This window comes from Equus przewalskii, chromosome 7 (assembly GCF_037783145.1).
Source record: "Equus przewalskii isolate Varuska chromosome 7, EquPr2, whole genome shotgun sequence".
NCBI classification, from domain to species: domain Eukaryota; kingdom Metazoa; phylum Chordata; class Mammalia; order Perissodactyla; family Equidae; genus Equus; species Equus przewalskii.
In genome coordinates, this window is record NC_091837.1 from 58,736,559 (window position 1) to 58,753,819 (window position 17,261).

General features: G+C 35.8%; 1 protein-coding gene across 17 annotated transcripts in view; it reads left to right on the forward strand.

The window, feature by feature from the left end:
• The window catches only part of KIAA1328 (KIAA1328 ortholog), a 342,992-nt gene that overhangs the window by 27,533 nt on the left and 298,198 nt on the right, over positions 1–17,261 (forward strand). Inside the window, exon 1 of one of the 17 annotated variants that reach the window (XM_070630008.1) lies at positions 4,150–4,340. The exons of the other annotated variants lie outside the window; for them this stretch is intronic. The gene's annotated coding sequence lies outside the window, so the exon portion shown is untranslated. Of the gene's footprint in view, positions 1–4,149; positions 4,341–17,261 lie in introns of those variants that run through there. 17 annotated transcript variants of the gene reach the window in all.

Genomic DNA, 17,261 nt, shown 5'->3' on the forward strand with positions numbered 1-17,261 from the left:
AGCAGTGCATAGATCCGCACCCACAATCTGAACCAGCAAACTGTAGGCCACCAAACTGGAATGTGTGCACTTAACCGCTGCACCCCTGGGCCAACCCCTCTGATTGGCTTTTGAATGCTTAATTTATCTTTCATTCCTGGCCTAAACCCCATCGTTTTTTTCTTTTAAATGTATCGCTGAATTTGATGCTAGTATTTTGTTAAACATTTTTGTATCATGAGAAATACTTGTTTTCATGAAATGTCTTAGTGAATTTTTTTTAATTTAAGTTTTTAATTGTGGTATAATACACATAGCCTACAATTTACCATCTTCACCGTTTTTTAAGTTCAATAGTGTTAAATATATTCACGTTTTCCTTCACCTAGTCTCCAGAACTGTTTTCATCTTCCAAAACTAAAATTCTATGCCATTAAACAACTCCTCATTCTCTTCTCCCACCGTTTCCTGGTAATCACCATCCTACTTTCTATATCTGTGAATTTTACTACTCTAAGTGGAATCATTGTGTGTTTGTTTAATGTGGTAAAATACATATAACATAAAATTGACTGTAAGTGGAATTTACTGCACTCACAATGTTGCACAGCCATCATCACTTTTCTGGTTCTGGAACATTTTTACAACCAAAGGAAACTAGCCACTAAGCAGTTGCTCCCCATTCTCCTTTTCCCACCAACTCCTGACAACTGTTAATTTGTTTTATGTCTTTATTGCTTTGCTGACTCATGATATGTCATATAGGTGTAATCATACAGTATGTGGTCTCTTATGTCTGCCTTCTTTCACTTAGCATAACTTTTTCAAGGTTGGCTGAAAAATGTTACGTTATTTGAATATACCACATTTTGTTATCCATTCATTTGTAGATGGACGTTTGGGTTATTTCTACCTTGTGGCTATTGCAACTAGTGCTACTATGCGTATTTGTGTACAAGTTTTTGTTTGAACACTTGTTTCAGTTGTTTTGAATATATACCTAAGAGTGGAATTGCTGGGTCTTATAGTAGTTCTGTATTGAACTTGTTTTGAGGAACTGCCAATATGTTTTCCATAGTACCTGAACCATTTCACATTCTTGCCAACAATGTACAAGGATTTCATTGTCTCCATATCCTCACCAACACTTGTTATATTCCATTTTTTTAATTACAGCCATCCTACTAGGTGCCAAGTGCTATCTTACTTGTGGTTTTGATTTTCATTTCCCTTTGGGCTGATAATGTTGAGCATCTTTTCCTGTCCTTGTTGACCATTTGTATATCTTCTTTGGAGAAATGTGTATTTAAGTCCTTTCCCCGTTTTTTAACTAACTTGTGGTCTTTTTGTTGTTGTAAAACTTGTTTAGATATTCTAGCTACTAGACCCTTATCAGATATATGATTTGCAAATAAGTCTCTCATATTTTCATTTTCTTGATGGTGTTCTTTGACACACAGAAGTTTTTACTTTAGGTGAAGTCTAAACACTTTTTTCTTTTGTTAATTCTGTCTTTGGTGTCATATCTAAAATACTACTGCTATATCAGAGATCATAACAATTTACCGTATGTTTTCTTCTATGATTTTTATGGTTTTAGCTCTTATGTTTATGTTTTTGATCCATTTTGAGTTAATTTTTGTTTATGGTAAGAGGTAGTGGTTCTTTTGCATGTGGAAATCCATTTATCCCAGCACCATTTTTTGAAGGGACTATTCCATTCCCATTTAACAGTCTTGGCACTGTTGTCAAAAATTGATTGGCCAGAAATGTATGTGTTTATTTCTGGACTCTCACTTCTTTTCTCGTGGTCTATATGTCTATCCTTTACCAATACCACTCTGTTTTGATTTAGTGTAGCTTTTTACTATGCATGAAATAGAAAGGCTCCAAGTTTGTTCTTCCTTTTCAAGATTGTTTCAGCTATTCTGGGTCCGTTGAACTTCCAAGTAAATTTTAGGATCAGATTTTGGATTTTTATAAGATTGCATTGCATTCGTAGATCACTTTGGGAAGTGTTACCATGTTAACAATATTAAGTCTTCCAGTTCACAAACATGGAATGCCTTTCAATACTTCGGTCTTCTTTAATTTCTTTTATCAACACTTTTTAGTTTTCAGCGTACAAGTCTTTCACCCCCTTAGTTAAATTTATTCCCAAGACTTTTATTCTTTTTAATGATCTTATAAATAGAATTGTTTTTCTTTTGGGATTGTTGATTCTTGGTATATAGAAATACAAAAGATTTTTATATGTTGACCTAGTACCTTGAAACTGTGTTGAATTTGTTTATTAGCGCTATTAGTTTTTTGTGGATTCTCTATGTAATTTCTATATATAGGATCATGTCATCTGTGAATAGGGATAATTTTACTTCTTCCTTTCCAGTTTAGATGCCTCTTAGTTCTTTCTGTTGTCTAAATGCTCTGACTTGAACTTCTAGTAATTGTTGAATGGACTGGTGGAAGCAGGCATCATTGTCTTGTTCCTGCTCTTAGTTTTCAGTTTTTCATCAATATGATAAAATGTTACTTGTAGGTTTTTCATAAATGCCCTTTATCATGTTAAGGAAGTTCCCTTCTATTCCTAGTTTGAGTGTTTTTGTCATGAAAAGGTTTTGGATTTTGTCAAAACTTTTCAGTATCAATTGATAGATTCTTATATTTTTGGTTACTCATTCCCTTCATTGTATTAATGTGATATATTGATTGATTTTCTTATGTTGAACTGTTCTTATATTCCTGGGATAAACACTCATTGGTCATGTATAATCTTTTAATATGTTTTTGGATTTGGTTTGCTGGCATTTTTTTGAGGATTTTTGAATCTATATTATAAGAGTTATTGGTCTGTAGATTTCTTTTCTCATAGTGTCTTTGTCTGGCTTAGGTATGAGGTAACACTGGCCTCATAGAATTAGTTTGGAAGTATTCCCTCTCCTTCGGTTTTCTGGAAGACTTTGAGATGGATTGGTACTAATTTTTCTTTAAACATTTGGTAGAATTAACGCATGAACCCATCTGGTCCTTGGCTTGTCATTATAGGGAGATTTTGGATTTCTCTTTCAATCTTTTGTTATAGAACTGTTCAGATTTTCCATTTGTTCTTGAATCATTTTTGGTAATTTTTTTGTTTCTAGCGATGTGTTCACTTCATATAGTTTATCTAATTTGTTGACATAAAATTGTTCATAGTATTCTCTTATAAATCCTTTTTATTTTTGAATAGTTAATAGTAATGCCCCTACTTTCATGTCTGATTTTATTTACATCATCTCATTCATCTATTCATCATTTATATCATCTCTCATTCATCAGTATCTATTTGTCCACATATCGTTCTCCTGGTTTTATTTAGTTCCTTGTCCATGGTTTCTTTTAGCTCTTTGAGTATATTTAGGACAGTTGATTTAGTGTTTTTGTCTAATAAATCCAATGTCTTTGGTTGCTTACTGTAGGTTTCTATGAATTTATTTTTTCCCTGTGAATGAGCCATATATTCTTATTTCTTTTTAAGCCTTGTGGTTTTTGTCATAAACTGGACATTTCGAATATTGTAATATGACAATTATGGAAATCTGCATTTGCCTCTCCTCCCCGGAGTTTGCTCTTCCTTCTGGCAGCTGTTGTCCATTTGTTTAGTGAGTTTTCCAAACTATTTTTGTGAAGACCGTATTCCTTGCCATGTGTAGTCTGTGAAGTCTTTGTTCACTTATCTCTGTGGTCAGCCAGTGACTTGACCTTGAACAACTGAAGCCAGAAAGAATAATGAAAACATACTCTCCTAGTCTCTTCAGATTGTCTTTGATCTGAGGTGTTCCTTCAATGTTTAACCAATTCGCCTACAGCTCTGTTTTAGTCTTCACTGCCTGCTTGTGCAAAGCCCCGAGATCAGCCAGAAGTGCAAGCCTAGGATCCTCTCAGGTCTTTTCTGAGTAAACCTCTGACTCTGGGCATGTGTATTGTACTCTGGATTCCCTGGTGTATGTGGGAGCCATTCACAGCTCTTTTTCCCCCAAGTATCTTCCTTTTGTTTGTTTGTTTGTTTCTGAGGAAGATTAGCCCTGAGCTAACATCTGCCAATCGTCCTCTTTTCGCTGAGGAAGACTGGCCCTGAGCTAACATCTGTGCCCATCTTCCTCTACTTTATATGTGGGATGCCTACCACAGCCTGGCTTGCCAAGCAGTGCCATGTCTGCACCCAGGATCTGAACCAGTGAACTGCCAACCGCTGAAGCGGAATGTGTGCACTTAACTGCTGCACCCCCAGGCCGTCCCCCAGTCTCTTCCTTTTTATCCTCCTCTTTCCCAAGATTTTGGGTCCATCTGCTGCTTGCCCCATCTGCCATTCCTTTCTCCAGGTAGGCTGAAAGTATTATTTATCTTTAAATGCTTTTGACAACCACCACACAGGAATCTGCTCCAGCTGTAGGGAGATGATACAGAAGCAAATCTCTTCACCAGTCCATCAGGGAACCACCAGACAGGTCAAAACACACTCCTACGATTATTTGATAATGGGGTCTTTATTGCCCTCCTGGCACCAGCAATCTGCACCAGAATTGGGCCACCATCTTGTTGGCTAATGTCAAGCTGGGAAATGGGGGATGGTAGGCAGGTAAGCAAAAATGCAACACCACATTTTTACTAAAATTTCCTAGCCTCTTTCTTCATTAAGCAGTCTCCTAGTTGCTGTAAGTTTTTTGTTAGATTCCAGAGTTCTGATAAAGTTGATTTTGCCAGTTTTGCCAGCTTACTGGTTGCTTCAGTGGAAGAAACAGGTTTTGAAGCTCCCTACTCTGCTTTTTTTTGTGACATCACCCCCCATTGTGTGGCTTTTAGATACTTAGAGATTTTCCAGAATACTTCTTTTAATTGGTTCCTAATTTAATTCTCTTGTGACCAGAGACTATATATGATTTTGGTCTCTTTATATTTATTGAAACTTGGTTTAGGATATGATTAGTTTGGGAAAATGTTTTATGTCTTCTTGAAACTAATGTGTATTCTGTCATTGTTCCATATATTGGTCTATAATTGCCAATTAGGTCAAATTGCATGGTTGTTTTATTCAAGTTTTCAATATTTCTGCTGATTTCCTATACATATGTTTTACCTATTACTGAAAAAGTAATGCTGAAATCTCTACCTATATTTACAGACTTATTTGTTTCTCCTTTTGTCTGTCAATTTTTGCTTCACATATATTGAGCTTGTGATATTAGGTTTATACACATTTATGACAGATTTTCTGGATGAGTTGACCATATTATCATCATCATTTGCCTCTTTTATCCCTGATGACATCACTTGTCCTATAGTCTACTTTTTCTGATATTAATATAGCCAACTGCAGCTTTCTTTTGATTAACATATACTCATTTGTGTATATATTTGGTTCTGTGCAGTTTTATCACGTGTAGATTTGTATAGCATTACCATAAGCAAGATACAAAACCATTCTGTTATAAGAATCACTTGTGCTGTTCACTTACAGTAGACATAGCTACATTTTTTACTACCCCTTCCCTAATCCCTAGCAACCACTAATCTGCTCTCCATCTCTGTAATTTTATCATTTTAAGAATGCTGTATAAGTGGAATCATACAGTGTGTAACCTTTTGAGATTGGCTTTTTTTTTCCCACTCAGCATAATTCTTTTTAGACCCATCCAAGTTGTTGCATGTATCAGTAGTTTGTTCCTTTTTTTCTGCTGAGTAGTCCATGGTATGTTTGTACCACAGTTTGTGTAACTATTCACCTGTTGAAGGATGTTTGGATTGTTTCCAGTTTTCGATTGTTACAAATGAAATTGCTGTGAACATTCATATGTAGGTTTTTGTGTGCACATAGTATTTTCATTTCTTTGGGATGTTTTGTCATAAATGCATGTTTAGTTTTTTAAGAAACTGCTGAAATATTTTCCAGAGTGGTTTATCAGTTTATGTTCCCACCAGCAATGCAAGAGATCTAGATCCTCTGCATTCTTGCCAACATTTGTTATAATTATTTTTTATTTTAACCATTCTAATAGGTATTTAATGTTATCCCATTGTGATTTTAATTTGCATTTCTCTAATGGCCAATGATGGACGTTATTTCATGTGCTTATTTGCCATCTATATCCTCTTCAGTGAAATGTCTGTTCATCCTTTTTGCCCATTTCCTGTTGGGATGCTTGATTATTTATTGTTGAGTTTGAGAGTTCTTTATATGTTCTATGTACAAATCCTTTGTTGGCTATGTAGTTTGCAGATACTTTTTCTTAGAGTATAGCTTACCTTTTCATTCCCTTCACAGGGTCTTTTATAGAGTGAAAGTTTTTCATTTTAACTAGGTCAAGTTTATCAATTTTTTCTTTTATGGATCGTGCTTTGATTGCCAAGTCTAGGAACTATTTGCCTAGCCATAATACCTAAAGATTTTCTCCCTTTTTTCCTAAAAATTTTCTAGATTCACATTTTGTATGAAGTCCATGATCCATTTTGAGTTAATTTTTGTATAAGGTGTGAAGTTTAGGTTGAGATTCATTTTTCTTGCCTACTGATTTCCAAATCCTCCAACACCATTTGTTAAAATATTTTTTGCACCTTTGTCAGAAATCAACTGGGCATATTTGCATGTATCTCTTTATGAGTTCTGTTCTATTCCATTAATCTATTTGTCTATCCCTCTGTCATCTGTCTTGATTACTGAAGCTATATAATAAGCCTTAATATTGAGTAGAGTGATTCTTCCCACCTTATTCTTTTTCAAAGTTATTTTAGCTCTTCTAGTCCTGTGCCTTTCTGTAATAATTTTAGAATAAGATTGCCAATATCTACCAAAAAACGCTGTTGGTATTTTAATAGGATTATATTAAAGCTATAGATCAATGTTGGGAAGAATTGATATTTTTCTCTAAGTCTTCCAATCCATGACTATGGTATGTCTCTCCATTTATTTAAGTCTTTGATTTCTTTCATCAGCATTTTGTGATTTTTCAGGCTATAGATCTTGTACATGTTTTCTCATATTTATGTCTTAAGTATTTTATTTTCTTTGGAAAAATTGTAAATGATGTTCTGTTTTTAATTTTGTTTTCATGTTTGTTGTTAGTATATAGAAATGCATTCAAATTTTGTATATTTATCTTGAATCCTGCAACCTTGCTGAACTCATTTATTCTAGGAGTTTTGCTGTTGAGTCCTTAAGGAGAATGACAGTCACGTCACTTGCAAATAGGGACAGTTTTATTACTTCCTTTCCAATGTGTACGCCCTTTATTTCTTTTTCTTATATTGTAGTGCTGGCTAGGACTTCCAGTGCTATATGAATAAGAGTGGTGAGAGGAGATCCTTACTATGTTCCTGATTTTATGTGGAAATCATTCAGTCTGTCATCATTAAGTATATGTTAGCTGTAGATTTTTTTGTAGATGTTCTCTATAAATTTGGGGAAGTTCCCTTCTGTTCCTAATTTTATGAGAGTTTTTGTTATGATTGCATGCTAGATTTTGTCAAACACTTTTTCTGTGTCAATTGATGTGATCATATGAGTTTTCTTTTTCAGTTGTTGATAGGTTGGATTACATTAATTGATTTTTGAATGTTGAACCTGCCTTGCATACCTGTAATAAATCTCACTTGTTATAGTTATTTTGATATATTGCTAGATTTGATTTTCTATTATTTTGTTTGGAATTTTTACATCAAAGTTCGTAAGAACTATTGGTGTGGTTTTCTTTGTTTTTACTGTCTTAGTCTGATTTTAGTATCATGGTAATACTAGCCTTATAGAATGAATTAGGAAGTGTTCACTCCTCTTCTGTTTTCTAGAAGAAATTATATAAAATTGGTGCTAATTTGTCTTTAAATTTAATAAAATTCTCCAATGAAACCATCTGGGCCTGGAGATTTCTTTTTAAAGAGTTTTTTAATTACAAATTCAGTTTCTTTAATAGGTACAAGATTATTGAAGTTGTCTGTTTCCTTTTGGTTGGGTTTTGGGAGTTTGTGGTTTTTGAGAATTGTTGTGTTTCTTTTAAATTGTTGAATTTATGAACATAATATTGTTCATAGGTTTGTCTTATTATCCTTTTAATGACTGCAGGATCTGTAGTGCTTTGTTTGTGTTATTAGTGATTTGTAGCTAATCTCTTTTTTTATTCTTGTCAGTCTTGCTAGGTTTATGAGTTTTATTCTTTTTTTTTTTTCACAGAACCAGCTTTTTATTTCATTAATTTTCTCTATTTTTCCTGTTTTCAATTTTATTGATTTTATTCATTTTTGTTCTTATGTCTGTTATTTCCTTCCTTCTCATTCTTTTGGATTTATTTTGTTCTTTTTCTAGTTTCTTAAAGAAGAAACTTAGAGATCATTCCTCTTTTAATGTAAATGTTTAGTACTATAAACTTCCCTCTCATCACTGCTTTCAGTGCATTCCACATATTTTGATTTGTTGTATTTTCATTTTCACTTAGTTCTGTGTATTTTTTAAAAATTTCTGTTGAGACTTACTCTTTGACCCATGGATTATTTAGAACTCTGTTGTATAATTTCCAAATGTTTGGAGATTTTCCTCTTGTCTTTTATTATTGATTTCTAGTTAGGTTCTATGATGATTAGAGAACAATTTTTAAATTTCTTTTGAGTTTTGTTTATGGCCCCAGATATGGTTGATCTTGGTGAATGTTCATGAGCGCTTGAAAAAAATATGTTTATAATTGTAACTCTCCTGCCTGACTTGAGAAACCTGGTTTACATTATCTTTAATATTTTTTATTTTTTTCTTTAATCATCTTGTATGTAGCTAATTCTTCATCTCTGCTGCTATTCCCTCTACTGCACAGAAGCCTTCCTTATCCTGCTGGAACTCTGACTCCCCATTCTGGTCTACCAATCCCCCTCCCATGATGCTCACCCTCTTCTCCCTGCTTATATTCCAGCACACCCATCCAGGCTGTACTCTGCCTGAATGCCCTCCTTATTCCACTCTGGTTCTGACTCTTCATGTTGGGCTGTCCCCTCTACTTGGATGTGCTCTTTCCTCTACTTAGGCTTTGACACTCCACACCACGCACCCCCTTTGCAGTTGTATCTTTCCTACCTTTCTCTGGCTCTGACCTACACATGTTGGTCCCCTCCCTTGTATGGATGCCCTCCTCGCCTACCTCAGGCTCTGACATTCCACCAGCCTGCCCTTTCTTGAGGATAAGCCTTCTTACTCTGCCTGTGCTCTGATACCACACACAGGGCTGCCCCCTGAGTGTATGTCCTCCTCATCCTCTTTGGGGTCTGATAACCTGCTTCAGGTTAACCCTTTGTGTAGATGTTCTCTTCATTCTTTGTGGGCTACTCTGTACCAGCACCCACTCCCAACCTCTGCTTAGACCCCTTACTTACAATATTTGGGCTCTGATTCTTCATACTGGGTCACTTCACCCCCTTGCAAGGATACCCACCTCGCCTGCTTAGGCTCTGACACCCATGCTAGGCTACTCTTCTCCCTGGATGCTCTTCTCACTTTGCTGAAACTCTGACACTTGTGCTGGACTACTCGCATGTGTTGATGCCCTTCTCAACCTGTTTGGGCACTGACATTCCACTGGGCAACCCTTCTGTGCACATGCCCTCTTGATCTCACTCCAGTTCTGACTCTCCCTCATGTAATGGTTTTAGGACCTAATTGTACAGGAAGAAAAGGGAAAGTGGAAAATGAAGAAGAGAAAGAGGAAATGAAAGCTCACCCTTCATTTTAGAAGAGAAAAAAATTTTCTCTTTGAGTGAAGGGCATTTAGATGTATTTCCTTGTTCATAAATAAACACATTGTTTTATATTTATATACTTTGCTTTCCAAATCATGCATATAAAATAAGACAAAAACTCTACTTCTTTTGTGTTCTGCCTACCTTACCTGGTACATTGCTTTTATAACTAATAGACTTTTAAATAAATAGGGAATAATGAAAAAGTATTAATAGAGGATGATTAGGAGGCTAAAGTTTTAAAAGTTGTCTTCATTCATGTCTTTTCAGTAAAAATTAGATATGAAAAATGAAAGTTGTTTCAGTTGTGATAAAGATCAGACCAAATGCGGAAAGCGCCCGAAGATTTAGAAACCTTATATGTTCCTATGACATATTCAAGTATAGCATACTTAAAGAATTTCAGCTATTATGCAGATCTACTAACGTTATTTTAGGGGAGAAGTCACTGAGAGTACTTGGCACCCAACACTGACCATCATCAAGCATATTTTCAAAATAATATAATACTCAGTAGCTCTCAGTACAACGTACAAAACAAAACAGCATATTTTTCATTTATAGAGTGACATTTATAGAGTAATTTGTTTATATGCAATATAAAGGCAAAGTGATAACTATAGGTTCTTTTAAATGGTGCCTTTGAGGTGAAAAGCCTTCCTTACAAAAGTATGGCCCTTTTTATAAAACATGGCCTTGACTTTAGCAGCTTTGGTGGGAAAAACCATATGTGTCCAAATTCTAAGACTAGCTTACCTGTATCTTGGAGGGATCCATTGGGAATCTAGCTTAGATAGTACTGACATTAGTCAATATCTTTATTGGTACTTTGTATGAAAGAATCAGAAAGATTCCTATAAGATTTATTGATGTTTCCAAATGAGAATAAATGTTAATAGAAGATATAAGTAAAATTCAGAATTGGCATAATAACTTGGAAAAATAGATCCATTCAAACAGGCTAAAGACAGTAGTGACAAGTACAGATTTTTACATGCCTAAGGATAAAAATAAATTAGAAATTCATTTTAGAGAAAGACTTACTGGCTAGGTGCAATACATAAAATATATATATATATATCTCCATGGTTCATAATTAAATTTAACCTGAACATGATCAAGCAATATTATGTTAATTGGCAAGAAAACAAATAGATTAAAAAGTCTGGTATGAGTTTTTAATAATCTGTAAATGCTCAGGAAACCTTTTTACTTGTGTTAACTACACTAATAAAAGAATAGAATACAAATACGAATCAAAATTTATGGTCTGTTGGAGAATAGATAACCACAAAGATAAATTAGGAATATTATGAATTATGTAGCTTGTGGAAGAGAGTGTAATAGATGACTTGATATATGGGTTTCAAGTAAATGAAAGGGTTTCCCTGAGGTGTCCAGCATTGATTTACATTTGCAGAAGGATAAGTGGAATATTGATTGATCTTTCTAGGAGGAATTAGGATAGAATTCTTTTTGTTCAAGATTGGTGAATTAAGTAACCTTAGAAAATCTTTTACAGTAAAATTAATGAATTGTTTGCATAGATGAGAAAAGCAGTGTCATTTATGGGGACTTGAAAAATGAATGGCTTTGCAAGATATTGTAGTTTGTGCTGAAAGATGGTGACAGATTTTTATATATGCGTTTGCATTTTTTTACTGAGAATTTTTAAGATGGGGAAGGGTTCCACAGTCTAATGCACAAACTGTACTATAGCTTAGTCTTTAAAGGAAAAAAAGTCTTAAAATAATCTTGGCCACAGTTGCAGTTTTTGATGTATATGAGCCATGTTCTAAGAAGCCTAAAAAAGCCTCCACTATTTTATGTCCTATGCCCACACTCTCAAATAATGCATCGTTCCCCAGTGAATACTTGTGTACTAACTCATTTGAGGACAGGGTTCGTTTTTAGGCTCAGATATTCTGATTTTTCCCAGAGGACAGTTTGCTATTTCTAGTTGACGTTTCTCAGAAGAAAAATAGAAAGTGTAGCACCATTAGTTTCCCATTGTAAAATGAGTAGATCATTATGATTTTATATTTATTTTGATCTTTTATTTTTTAAACTAAGCATAATAACTTTTTTGTCATAATTAAATGTACATTGCAGTGAAATAAGAAAGTTAGACTTAAATTTTTCAGTGACTCAGTTTTTTGTCTTCCTGTTTGAAGCCTTGGTGGATTTTTTCTCTTTTTGGTATAAGTAGTGTTTATAATGAATTATATAGTAAATTTCAGGAAAAAGAATTTTTAACTTGCTCTAGGTAAAAAGGCATTCTCTGAACTTTAATGTAGCTTGACACTGTAGAACAGTTGGTATGCCAAAATTCATTTTCAGATTGTCTGTTCTGAACTCTACAATTCAAAGAATACTTTTTGAGTGAATAGCATGCACTCACCAATCTTTCTCTTGGTTCTGGCCAAATCCTACTTCCTAAAAGAGGTTACTTTTTCTGTAGCAATTTTTTTCCCTTCTGCATGGCGTTTGGAAACATGTACCATGCCATATGAATGTGGACAGTCTCTTCTGACCTTTTGCTGGATCTGCTCAGAATTATGCTTGGGCCACATTTTGGTTATGAAAAGTTGAGATGCTGCAACTGTAGATACATGTGCTACACAAGTGTATGCTGTAGCTTTTCAGTCTTTTCTGAGACAGTTTTCATTTTTTCAATCCATGGGCTTTATATGTGCAGTTTATTCTCTTTTGTAGTTTATTTTTTATTTGCCTGTTGTAATGTATTCAGATTTCTTAAACCTGAAATCAGCAGGAGAAAAGAAGAACCATTGAGTTAACGAAGAGTGCAGAACAGAAGTTATCTGGAATTCTTGTAAGACTACTTGTTTTGGCTGCTGCCTCAAAATTGGAATTATGGCTGGAATTATGGCATTTGAGATTTGAGTATTTTCAGGTTAGGATTTTAACTGGAAGTGTTTATTCTTACCATATTAACTATCGGGTTTTGATTGAAAAATAATTATTGATCATTTGCTACATAATGATCTACTTGTTCAAAGCATTTATGGAAGAGATAATCAATTTTTGTCATCATATGTTATGCTGAATTTTTTCTGCTAGTTTTTAAAATAATTGATTAATCCAAGACATAATGAAGAGAACTGGATAATATTCAGTTGATGTTTTATATTACTCTTGCAGAAGCCAGAAAATTGCATCTTTATTCTCTCTGTAGTATACCTTGCTCCCTACTTTTAATGTACTTGTAATTGTATATTAAAACTATTGTCTTATTAAAAAAGTAAAACGGCAAAACTGCAGATAAAGTAAAATCCCTCTTTTACACTTCCCGCACGCCCATACACACACTGTTTATGTTTGGGTGGAGTTTGTTTCTTTCTAACTTTGTATTTTGAAATAATTTTACGCTTACAGAAAAGTTACAAAGCTGGAATTTCCATATATCCTTGACTCAGCTTTCCATACTGTTATCATTTTGCCTAACTATGGTATAATTATCAAAACTAAGAAATTAATAGTGGTGCAGTACTATTGTGGGGGATCAAAATTGGCCATCCCAAAATGTGTCTCTTTGACTTGATTATTTTTGAGAATAAAAGACTCTGAAAGAGACTCTGCCGTTCCACCCCAACTGCCTAAAAGAATTTAAGATAGAAGGCCTGTTCCAGGAAGGAGCTAAACATAAGTTAACTGTAGGGTAATGTAAAATATGTCTCTCAGGTCACATTGTGAACAGTTAGCCCGTTTGCATTTCCATCTCCACGTGTGTTGCCTTCCATCCCCTTGAAGTCCCAAACCACTACCCCCAACATCCTCCTTTGTCTTTTGCTGAAAATGATTTTCAAGGTGGAGGTTTTGGCCATTCTGCGAGTGACTCAGTTTTCCTGTGTGTCTCCCATGTATACATGTCATAAAGCTTTGTTTGATTTTCTCATGTTATTCTGTCTCATGTCAATTTAATTCTTAGACCAGCCAGAAGGACCTAGAGGGTAGAGGAGTTGTCTTCCTCCCCTACACTATCAACTAAACTGTAGACTTTATTCACATTTCACTAATATCTTTTTTCTCACCCGATATTCAATTCAGTATCTCACATTGTATTTAGTTGTCACATCTCCTTAAGTCTTTTCTAATCTGTGATAGTTCTTCAGTCTTTCCTAATCTTGACACTAATCAGAGATATTTTGTAGACTCTCCCTCAATATGGATTTGTTTGGTGTTTTCTCTTGATTAGATTCAGATTATGCATTTTTGGCAAGAATACCACAAAAGTGATGTGCCTTTTCAGGATGTCATCTCAGGGGCTATCTGAAATTAACATGTCTTTTTACTGATGATGTTAAACTTGATCACCTGATTAAGGTGGTGTCTTCCAGGCTTTTCCACTGTGAAGTTATTTTTTTCTCTTTATAATTAATGTTAAGTTAGTTAAACAAGGAGGCCATTAGACTGAGGTGTTTTCTAATACCTTAGCAGCCTACTTAAGTGAACCAAACCTAAGCCTATAAATGCCTCATGGTTAAGAAATCAAAACCTAAGGACAAACCATCACAAACAGCCACCTAGGCTTTCCCAAATAAGGCAACCACTTAAGCTGTAGCCAATCAAATAATTTCCTTGCGTTGCTTATATGTGTGTTTTATGAAAGTCTCTCCTCTAGCTCCTATTGGTGGGGGGCTCCTAACCACTTCTGATTTCGGGCTGCGCGACTTGAATTAATTTTTGCTCAAAGTCTTAAAATGTAATATGCCTCACTTTATTTTTTAACATTAATAAATATCATAGTTCTATGAGTTATAATCTAATATTATTGTTATTTATTTTGTTGTTAAAATTGTTCCGGCTTTGAAAATTGGGAGGAAGCGTTGCCTTATTTGAGAAAGCCTAGGTGGCTGTTTATGATGGGTTGTCCTTAGGTTTTGATTTCTTAACCTTGAGGCATTCATAGGCTTAGGTTTGGTTTGCTTGAGTAGGCTGTTAAGGTATTAGAAACACCTCAGTCTAATGGCCTCCTTGTTTAATTAATTTAACAAGAGCTCAAACAAATAAATATATAAGTATGTATAAATAATTATGTGGATAAGTCTGAATGGCTGCAAGAAGGTTGTTCCCAACCTTACAATTGAAAAAAAAAAGGTGAAACAGACTGCAAACTGAGGACGTTTTTTGAAACAATCGGAGAGCTCCAGTCACAGAGCAACTAACTAACCTGAAATCTCAGGAGAGACGTGCCTACAGGGAACGATGAGGTTGTGAGTGCTAGCTTACCTGGGGCAGACACAGCTGGAAATGGGTGAGAATACTTCAGCTTCAAGAGGCAACAAATTGGTGGAGGCCAGATGTGGGCAGGCGAGAGTGGGGAAGCAAATATAGGAGGAGCTTAAACTCTCTTGCAAGCTTTTTCTCCGTAGGTCCCGCTTCACGAAAGCCCTGATAAAGCATCCTTCTTGGTGCAGGGGCCTGGGAGAGGGGAACAGCAGTTGCTATGAAAAAGGCACAGAGTATTTCCTGGATCCTTCTGAATCTCCCCTATGGAACAAAAACCATAAGTTCAGGAGGTGGGGTACAGTAAACTATAGTCCTTAGGGCACTGGAAAAAACCACTGAAGCTAGGGGTGGGCAGAAAATAACCTGGGGGGAACAGGGTTACATGCTAGTCCCAGAACTATAGAGGCGAGACAGGAGCACTTCTGAGACCCAGGCATACAGAGTCTGATTAGCACGGGCCTAATTAGAATAATAGAGACGATCACCCCAACCCACACTCCAACGCCAGACTCACAAATGTCTAGTAAAAGTAACAGTTGAATACTGATGAGAAACACGCAAGAGAAGGACCTTCTAGTAGGGAAGACATACAGTGGAAAGTGGAGCAGACATTGAGAAAAACATCTGGTCCACCTGAAGGGAAGTTATGCCTAGAGGAATTTGAAGCCTAAGGTACACTGACGGTAACCATAGCAACAGTAAACATCAAACCTGCCCAACTAACTTCTGATTAGATAAAGACAATCCCTACACTAAAAACCTAGCCAAAGGAAAGGTCTGCCCGTTACCAAGTATAGAAATTATTTGCCTCAGTCTCTCCTGTCCTACCTAAGATATCCAGATATCAAAATTATGAGGCATACGAAAAGGCAAGAGAAAACAACGTGTGCAAGACACAGAAAGCAGCAGAAGCAAATGCAGTTAGAATTATCTGATGAGTAATTTAACATAACTTATTTTAATATGTTAAAATCTGTATTAGTTATCTATGGCTGTCTAACATTATCACAAAATTTTAGCAGTTTAAAATATTAGTAAGCTTCCTAGAGGCCCTGTTATTTAATTGAGAGGATTGGTGAGGCCCAACCTTAGTGTCTTTGAAGTGTCTTTTGTGTGACCTTTGAGGCATCGACTTTGATCTTTCTGAGGTCTTAACAAAAATTGTACCCTTGGCTTTATCTCTAGAGCGTGTTTTTCCTGGCAGTGTCCTGGCTTTGAAATTTCCTCAGAAGACATTTCTTAGTTTTAGTGTGTTTTGCTTTCTGGAGAGGCTGAGAACTTTTGAAACTGTGAAGTCCTGGCTCATTTTGTTTTAATAGTCTTTCCATCAACTTATCTCTCTCTTCTCCCAATTTACTGTAAGCACAAGAGAGAAACCAGGCAGCACCTTCAATACCTTACCTGGAAATTTCCTTAGGTAGATTAGTTACCCGGTTAATTAGGCACATTCCCTACTTTCCACATTACTAAAGATGATAGTTTTGATAAGCTTTCTGTCACCACATAGAATGCTTCCCCTTCCTGCAATTTCCAGTAATGTCTTCCTGAGACTGAGTTTCTCAGTTCCTTACTGGCGGTGGGCTGGAGGCCTCCCTCAGTTCCCTGTTTCAAGGACCTCTCCATGTTGTAGCTCCTCACTTGGCAACTGGCTCCCATCAGAGTGAGCAAGAGTAGCCAAGACAGAAGCGAACCAAGTCACTATCTTTTTGTAACCTGATCTCAGAAGTGACATCCAGTCAATTTTGAAAGTCACTAGATCCAGCCCATACTCAAGGGGAGGGGATTGGAAGGGATTAAACAAGGACAGGAATACCAGGAGACAGGGATCATTCGGACCAATTTTAGAGGTTGGCTACCACAGTAAACATTGTGATTTTTTTCCTAAATTTACTTGTTCTAATATATTTTCTATGGATTCCTTAATATTTTCTTCATACAAAATTTCTTCATGTCATCTGCACATAAAATTTTACCTTTTTTCCAATTTGTATGCATTTTATTTTATTTTCTTGCACACTGGCTCAGACCTCCAGGCAATACTGAGTAGAGGTAGTAATGGCTGACATTCTTGCATTATTCCTGAAGTACAAAGATAAGAACAGTGTTCTTTTTTTTTGAGGAAGATCAGCCCTGAGCTAACTGCTGCCCATCCTCCTCTTTTTGCCAGGGAGGACTGGCCCTGAGCTAAGATCCGTGCCCTTCTTACTCTACTTTATATGTGGGATGCCTACCACAGCATGGCTTGCCAAGCAGTGCCATGTCCGCACCTGGGATCCGAACTGGCG